We start from the raw sequence: 9,767 nt of genomic DNA, 5'->3' as shown, positions 1-9,767 counted from the left end.
GTGCTGGTTATTGTAATCTATCTGTGTATCTAGTGCTGTTGCGTTTCTTGCTATTCTGTGTATTGACTTCTGCTTTATCTCCTGACCATTCTACTTGCTATACGAATCTGTACCTTTGCCGCCATCTTGGTTTTGACCCGGTTTGTTTGACTTCGCTTGTCTGTCTGTATCTGTTGTTTGTCCCTCAGTATCGTTTATCTCCTAGTGTGACCCCACCTTCCTGTCTGTCTCGGTTTCTGTTACCAGTGTGAACACTGACCTATATCTGTATTCCAGTTACCTGTCCGCTCCACCATCCAGCAGCTGCCAGACGAAGTAGGTTTTCCTGTCATCTTGTAGGGTCGCTCAGGGACCATCATATAGGTTCCTGATAGTGGGTTCTCCCTTATCAGGGCGGTTTATCTGCTTTAGGCAGGGCCTTAGCCCGCAGGGACATCACAGGGTGAGTTTGCCACCACCTACCTAGTCTGAAAGCTAGCGCCAAGCCTGGTTGTGGTTGTGCGGTTGCTGGACAGGTACTGACAAAAACTTCTATAAATTTAGTATCACCGTGATCGTACTGCACCAAAGAATAAAATAGAGGTGAAAGTCGTAAAAACGAAGTTCACAAGAATGTGACATAAACGTGATTTTTTTCCAATTTTTCCACATTTGGAATTTTCTAGATTCCCAGTACACAGCATGGAATAATAAATAATGTGACAGAGAAGTAAAATTTGTTATGCACAAAATAAGCCCTCACACAGCGCTGTACACGGAAAAATTAAAAGTTATGGATTTTTGAAGGTGGAGAGCGAAATGAGCAAAAAAACCTGTGTCTTTAAGGGGTTAATGTAATAAAGCAAATCTCCTCTCCTCAGCTGCTGTTATGCACTTCAAAATGCAATGTGTGAACGTGGCCTCAAACTGCATCATAGTCAGCATTGAGGTGGTTTTAGGAGCAGTTTTGTTTGTTTAACAGGTGAATTATATTACATGAACAGGTGAATTTGGTTTTGGTATGAAAACTGATAACGACGCAGTTTTAACTGCAATTTGTGAACGGAACCCATATGCTTGCGAGTGGGAATAAGCACAAGGTGTTTTGCATTGCCAAAACTCATGTTGCTTGAGCTGAACGTCATAAAAAAACACCTGAGCTGCTGCAGAAATTCATTAGACACATTGGTACTGATGCAGTCCTCATTAGCAGCGTCAGACTAGGGGCCGCGACGGCATGGGAGTGCCGGGACCTGCCGGCATCGGAGCACCGGGACCCGGCAGGCGTCAGGGCCCATTGGAGGATTCTCCGGTACTCCGGTGGGCCCTGATGCCTGCCGGGTCCCGGTGCTCCGATGCCGTTAGGTCCCGGCGCTCCCATGCCGTCGTGGCCCCGGCGCTCCCATGCCTGCTTCCTGCTCCTGTGCTCGCCGGCACCTGAGATGGTGCATTCCTGCGGCTGCTGCACGCGGTAAGGCCCTCTGTGTGTGTATGTCTGTCGGTACTGGGGTGGGGTGAGGCCCTTTTTCTATGCTGGGGTGGGGGATGAGGCCCTTTTTCTATGCTGGGTTGGGGGGGGTGAGGCCCTTTTTCTATGCTGGGGTGGGGGGGTGAGGCCCTTTTTCTGTGCTGGAGTGGGGGGTGAGACCTTATTTCTATCCTGGGGTGAGGGGTGAGGCCCTATTTCTATCCTAGGGTGGGGGGTGAGGCCCTATTTCTATCCTGGGGTGGGGGGTAAGGCCCTATTTCTATCCTGGGGTGGGGGATGAGGCCCCTTTTCTATCCTGGGGTGGGGGATGAGGCCCTATTTCTTTGCTGGGGTGGGGGATGAGGCCCTATTTCTATGCTGGGGTGGGGGATGAGGCCCTATTTCTGTCCTGGGGTGGGGGGTGAGGCCCTTTTTTTTATGCTGGGGTGGGGGGTGAGGCCCTTTTTCTATGCTGGGGTGGGGGTGAGGCCCTTTTTTTATGCTGGGGTGGGGGTGAGGCCCTTTTTCTATCCTGGGGTGGGGGGGGTGAGGCCCTATTTCTATCCTGGGGTGGGGGGGTGAGGCCCTATTTCTATCCTGGGGTGGGGGGTGAGGCCCTATTTCTATCCTGGGGTGGGGATTGTGGCCCTATTTCTATCCTGGGGTGGGGAGTGAGACCCTTTTTCTATGCTGGGATGGGGGATGAGGCCCTTTTTCTATGCTGGGGTGGGGGGTGAGACCCTTTTTCTATGCTGGGATGGGGGATAAGGCCCTTTTTCTATGCTGGGGTGGGGGTGAGGCCCTTTTTTATGCTGGGGTGGGGGGTGAGGCCCTTTTTCTATCCTGGGGTGGGGGGTGAGGCCCTATTTCTATCCTGGGGTGGGGGGTGAGGCCCTATTTCTATCCTGGGGTGGGGGGTGAGGCCCTATTTCTATCCTGGGGTGGGGGGTGAGGCCCTATTTCTATCCTGGGGTGGGGATTATGGCCCTATTTCTATCCTGGGGTGGGGGGTGAGACCCTTTTTCTATGCTGGGATGGGGGATGAGGCCCTTTTTCTATGCTGGGGTGGGGGTGAGGCCCTTTTTTTATGCTGGGGTGGGGGGTGAGGCCCTTTTTCTATCCTGGGGTGGGGGGTGAGGCCCTATTTCTATCCTACGGTGTGGGGTGAGGCCCTATTTCTATCCTGGGGTGGGGGGTGAGGCCCTATTTCTATCCTGGGGTGGGGGGTGAGGCCCTATTTCTATCCTGGGGTGGGGGGTGAGGCCCTATTTCTATCCTGGGGTGGGGATTGGGGCCCTATTTCTATGCTGGGGTGGGGGGTGAGACCCTTTTTCTATGCTGGGATGGGGGATGAGGCCCTTTTTCTATGCTGGGGTGGGGGGTGAGGCCCTTTTTCTATGCTGGGATGGGGGATGAGGCCCTTTTTCTATGCTGGGTGGGGGTGAGGCCCTTTTTTATGCTGGGGTGGGGGGTGAGGCCTTTTTCTATCCTGGGGTGGGGGGTGAGGCCCTATTTCTTACCTGGGGTGGGGGGTGAGGCCATATTTCTATCCTGGGGTGGGGGGTGAGGCCCTATTTCTATCCTGGGGTGGGGGGTGAGGCCCTATTTCTATCCTGGGGTGGGGGTGAGGCCCTATTTCTATCCTGGGGTGGGGATTGTGGCCCTATTTCTACCCTGGGGTGGGGGGTGAGACCCTTTTTCTATGCTGGGATGGGGGATGAGGCCCTTTTTCTATGCTGGGGTGCGGGGGAGGCCCTTTTTTATGCTGGGGTGGGGGGTGAGGCCTTTTTCTATCCTGGGGTGGGGGGGTGAGGCCCTATTTCTATCCTGGGGTGGGGGGTGAGGCCCTATTTCTATCCTGGGGTGGGGGTGAGGCCCTATTTCTATCCTGGGGTGGGGGGTGAGGCCCTATTTCTATCCTGGGGTGGGAGGGGAGGCCCTATTTCTATACAGCCGCAGTACACAGCCATACATGGAGCTACAGCCGCAGTACACAGCCATACATGGAGCTACAGCCGCAGTACACAGCCATACTCATAGCTACAGTCGCAGTACACAGCCATACAAGGTGCTACAACCGCAGTACACCGCCATACATGGAGCTACAGCCGCAGTACACAGCCATACATGGAGCTACAGCCTCCATGTTATGGATTTTTGAAGGTGGAGAGCGAAATGAGCGAAAAAAACCCTGTGTCCTTAAGGGGTTAATGTAATAAAGCAAATCTCCTCTCCTCAGCTGCTGTTATGCACTTCAAAATGCAATGTGTGAACGTGGCCTCAAACTGCATCATAGTCAGCATTGAGGTGGTTTTAGGAGCAGTTTTGTTTGTTTAACAGGTGAATTATATTACATGAACAGGTGAATTTGGTTTTGGTATGAAAACTGATAACGACGCAGTTTTAACTGCAATTTGTGAACGGAACCCAGATGCTTGCGAGTGGGAACAAGCACAAGGTGTTTTGCATTGCCAAAACTCATGTTGCTTGAGCTGAACGTCATAAAAAACACCTGAGCTGCTGCAGAAATTCATTAGACACATTGGTACTGATGCAGTCCTCATTAGCAGCGTCAGACTAGGGGCCGCGACGGCATGGGAGTGCCGGGACCTGCCGGCATCGGTGCACCGGGACCCGGCAGGCGTCAGGGCCCACCGGAGGATTCTCCGGTACTCCGCTGGGCCCTGATGCCTGCCGGGTCCCGGTGCTCCGATGCCGTTAGGTCCCGGCGCTCCCATGCCGTCGCGGCCCCGGCGCTCCCATGCCTGCTTCCTGCTCCTGTGCTCTCTGGCACCTGAGATGGCGCATTCCTGCGGCTGCTGCACGCGGTAAGGCCCTCTGTGTGTGTATGTCTGTCGGTACTGGGGTGGGGTGAGGCCCTTTTTCTATGCTGGGGTGGGGGGGTGAGGCCCTTTTTCTGTGCTGGGGTGGGGGGTGAGACCTTATTTCTATCCTGGGGTGGGGGGTGAGGCCCTATTTCCATCCTGGGGTGGGGGATGAGGCCCTATTTCTATCCTGGGGTGGGGGGGTGAGGCCCTATTTCTATCCTGGGGTGGGGGAGGAGGCCCCTTTTCTATCCTGGGGTGGGGGATGAGGCCCTATTTCTATGCTGGGGTGGGGGGTGAGGCCCTATTTCTATGCTGGGGTGGGGGGTGAGGCCCTATTTCTATCCTGGGGTGGGGGGTGAGGCCCTATTTCTATCCTGGGATGGGGGGTGAGGCCCTATTTCTAACCTGGGGTGGGGATTGTGGCCCTATTTCTATCCTGGGGCGGGGGGTGAGGCCCTTTTTCTATGCTGGGATGGGGGTTGAGGCCCTTTTTCTATGCTGGGGTGGGGGTGAGGCCCTTTTTCTATCCTGGGGTGGGGGGTGAGGCCCTTTTTCTATCCTGGGGTGGGGGGTGAGGCCCTATTTCTATCCTGGGGTGGGGGGTGAGGCCCTATTTCTATCCTGGGGTGGGAGGGGAGGCCCTATTTCTATACAGCCGCAGTACACAGCCATACATGGAGCTACAGCCGCAGTACACAGCCATACATGGAGCTACAGCCGCAGTACACAGCCATACTCATAGCTACAGTCGCAGTACACAGCCATACAAGATGCTACAACCGCAGTACACCGCCATACATGGAGCTACAGCCGCAGTACACAGCCATACATGGAGCTACAGCCGCAGTACACAGTCATACATGGAGCTACAGCCTCAGTACACAGCTATACTTGGAGCTACAGCCTCAGTACACAGCCATACATGGAGCTGCAGCCACAGTACACAGCCATACATGGAGCTACAGCCACAGTACACAGCCATACATGGAGCTACAGCCACAGTACACAGCCATACATGGAGCTACAGCCGCAGTTCACAGCCAGACATGAAGCTACAGCCACAGTACACAGCAATACATGGAGCTACAGCCGCAGTACACAGCCATACATTGAGCTACACCCGCAGTACACAGCCATACACTGAGCTACAGCCGCAGTACACAACTACACATGGAACTACAGCTGCAGTACACAGCCATACATGGAGCTACAGCCGCAGTACACAGCCATACATGGAGCTACAGCCGCAGTACATAGCCATACATGGAGCTACAGCCGCAGTACACAGCCATACATTGAGCTACAGTCGCAGTACACAGCCATACATGGAGCTACAAGAGCAGTACACAGCCATACATGGAGCTACAGCCTCAGTACACAGCCATACATGGAGCTATAGCCACAGTACAAGTCATACATGGAGCTACCGGCACAGTACACTGTAATAAAATAAGATGTTTTCCCTGCGATGATTGGACACAGTAAGTGTGCATTCACACTGCCATTGTGGGGACGCATATATGGTTGCAACCTTGGCTGAATGCTACAGTTATGTATGGGCCTTTATTCTGGCTCTGTATCTAATGTTTGATAGAACGTGATTTACACTTCAATTAGGAGTAGTCTTTCTTATTACATGAAGGGTGGGTCCCCCCCAAATTTTCTCTGGTGGGCCCAAGGTACACCAGTCCGACACTGCTCATTAGACACACCTTAGCTGCTGCAGAACCTCATTAGACACATCAGAACTGCAGTAGAATCCCTTTTAATCGCACCAGAGCAGCAGTACACATGAGCTACTGCATTAACCTCATAAGACACACCTAAGCTGTCGTATAACCTCATTAGACACACCAGAACTGCTGCAGAATCTCATTAGACACCCCCTAGCTGCTGCAGAATCTCATTAGACACCCCTGAACTGCTGCAGAATCTCATTAGACACACCTGCGCTGCTGCAGAACTTCCTGCAGAACTTCCTAAGACATACCCGTATATACTCGAGTATAAGCCGACCCGAGTATAAGCCGAGACCCCTAATTTTACCACCAAAAACTGGGAAAACATATTGACTCAAGTATAAGCCGAGGGTGGGAAATGCATTGGTCACAGACCCCCCACCCCAGTATATAGCCAACCAGCCCCCTATAGTATACAGCCAGTCCAGCCTGCCCCCAGTAGTATACAGCCAGTCCAGCCTGCCCCCAGTAGTATACAGCCAGTCCAGCCTGCCCCCAGTAGTATACAGCCAGTCCAGCCTGCCCGCAGTAGTATACAGCACTGCCCCCAGTAGTATACAGCACTGCCCCCAGTAGTATACAGCACTGCCCCCAGTAGTATACAGCCTGCCCCCAGTAGTATACAGCCTGCCCCAGTAGAATACAGCACTGCCCCCAATAGTATACAGCACTGCCCCAGTAATATACAGCCTGTCCCCGTAGAATACAGCACTGCCCCCAATAGTATACAGCCTGCCCCAGTAGTATACAGCACTGCCCCCAGTAGTATACAGCACTGCCCCCAGTAGTATACAGCACTGCCCCCAGTAGTTTACAGCACTGCCCCCAGTAGTATGCAGCCTGCCCCCAGTAGTATACAGCACTGCCCCCAGTAGTATATAGCACTGCCCCCAGTAGTATACAGCCGCCCGGGAGAAGAACAATGGCGGCGCCCTGCAGAAGAAAGAAGATGGGCGCGGAAGCCTGAAGACAAGCCGCGCGGACATCGGGGGAGCAGCGCTGCACATCGGGGCCACCAGAGGGTGAGTATATACGTTTATTATTTTTTGAGTATTTTTAACTTCCTATATGACATTTTTTGTGCTGAAAAACTCAGCTTATACACGAGTATATACGGTACCTGAGCTGCTGCAGAATCTCAGCAGACACACCTGAGCTTCTGCAGAACACCCTAAGGGTGGTCTCACATGTGGCGTTTTGAACCCGTTTATAGTCTGTTTTTAGTTTTTCTCCGCTTTTCTCCGTTTTTAAACTACATGCATTTTTTAATGGACTGAAAACGCATGTGCAACACCCCTGCCAATACATGGACAGAGGAGTAGTTGCAAACAGCGCCCTCTCCAGGTTAAGAGCTGTCTGAAAGAGTCATGAATCTTCTAGTATGGCTACATGCACACTGCCGTTGAGGTGAGGAGGAGGTGCTGTGAGCCCATAGAAGTGTATTGGGGAAGTGTATCGGCCGCATATACGTCAGCCATATATATACGTCCCCCATACATGTGTGTGAATGCAGCCTAAGTTCTAACACTGGGTTATTAGGTAATAAGCAGCAGTAGATTCCGCTCAGGGTGGAGTTATGGGGGTGGGCAAGGGCTGCCCACAGGGATATATAGGCTGATAAAACCAGAAATCTTCCTCTTTGATTCCTTTATAAGTTTATAAGAGTATTTATAGAATAGTAGACTTTATTATAGAATAGTAGACTTTATACATGTGCCTTTAGATATTCCAGGTGTTATGTGTTTTACCACATATGCATAACGGAGTATCTGCAGTATGTGTGTGTATATATTAGTGTAACTACATTTACAAACTGTAGCCATATCCCATTCGCACGTGGAACTGTGCCCTGTACGTGTATTGGAGAAGTAGATATATAGATGCTATTGTGCATGAGTATCGATGGGGGAGATTTATCAGAAGCGTCTGAGAGCAAAACTGTTCTAGTTGCCCATGGTAACCAATCAGGGCTCAGCTTTTATTTTCCCACAGCTGTTTATAAAATTAAAGCCGAACTCTGATTGGTCTCCATAGGCAACTAGAACAGTTTTACCTCAAACACTTCTTAATATACTCCCTGTAAATGTACAGGTATATGGTCATGTACTGGATGTGACTCCTGCTTCAGGATATATCCAGGAGCTGCTGTAGTGTCGTATATACATACACATTACAGGGGATCCAGGAGGGGGCAGGAAAGAAGGCCTCTCTCTGTAGTTGCTCTCTATGTATTTTGTATTGTATTTTATGTAGTTACGTTGTTACATGTATTAGTATTAGTAAAGTCTTTTTAGATATAAGTACTCGTGAGGGTTGCATGTTACTCCTGTGATGAAGGACTGGAGTGGGTGCTTATGTTAAATAGCACAGACTAATGGGATGGATAAAACTAAGGGAACCTCTGGGAAATTAGGAAAAAGAACCCAACCCCCCAAATCAGGGGGGTTAGTGGGTACTAGTCGGTCCCCCCTTTTGATTGGGGGCCCTTGAACAGAGTCCCACTAGATTCCCTATGATGACGGCCGTGGAAATGGCCCAAACTTCCTCTTTCCCTAAATTATATGAGGGATTGAAAGTGGTTTTGATAGGTTTGGTGATTAGTGATTTCCCATCCTCCCTTTCCATAGAGACAGGTTATACCTGTACAATAGAGAAAAGTTATACAATTTTCCAATATACTTTCTGTATCAATTCCTCACTGTTTATGAGATCTTTGCTTGCTTTCCTGCTATGGAAACGGCCTGTCACTTGCCACGGTCGCATACCTATCCCTACTGACACTCTGCTGAATAAAGGTTGAAAACGTATCTGGCGCTTCACTTTTTGACTACATTGTTGTTTGCTGTATTTGAACTTGGACACAGAGCTGAGCACCCACGACGTTAGCCCGTGGTCTGTGTGGGAAGAGTACTCTGGACGGGGAGACCCACAGTGGTAGTGCTGGTATTACCCTTACTTTTCTGACCACATGAACTTTAGTTAAGGTGGAGCTGTGTCCAAATTGTGGAAGTTGCAGCTCTATGAGTTCCTAGGATTAGTATCTGTGACAGCACTGAAGGTGTACTGCACATACTGTCACTCTCTCTCTCCTTGGGATAAGACCAAGACCTGAGACCATGTGCTCTCACCCAGCAGAGGTTTTTATACTTTTCCTGTTCAGATGGTAGCACCTCTTCAATCACGCTCCAACTAACAATACAGCCACATCATTGAATAATTACTTCCACCAAGTTAACTGTCTTTCTCTCTCGACTTGAGACCACGTGCTCAAATCCATGTCCTCCGATTACAGAACCTTCTTAGAGAGGTGATTAATCTCCCTAACAGCTCCTAACCTGAGGAGGGCGCTATTCCCAACTACTAGCCTGCCTATTCATTGGCAGGGGTGTTGCAGTTATCAAGATAGAAAAGACAAGTACCTATCTTTGTGACATATTTTGTAGGTTGTTATATTTAACTTATGTGCAGTTTGTGCCAGATAGTCCAGTAGTGGCGCATGCTCTTTCAGGATGTGCACACACAGTTCCACAGTCGTAAACTCAGACTAAGCACTATCACGCCCCTTTATGAGCACAGTTTTCTGAAGTGTCAAAGTGCAACCGTGACACGAAATTGGTGCAAACACTTTATATATACATTTGCAAGCTGAAAAGGCCTGGCCTGGCTGAAAAACTGGCTCAGACACAATAGGGCACATTTACATTTAAAGTGCAACCTGCAACACAAGATGTGAACTATATAATTACATTCCTC

The sequence above is a fragment of the Engystomops pustulosus genome, chromosome 5, assembly GCF_040894005.1.
Source record: "Engystomops pustulosus chromosome 5, aEngPut4.maternal, whole genome shotgun sequence".
Taxonomy (NCBI): Eukaryota; Metazoa; Chordata; class Amphibia; order Anura; family Leptodactylidae; genus Engystomops; species Engystomops pustulosus.
This window is presented reverse-complemented; position numbering follows the sequence as displayed.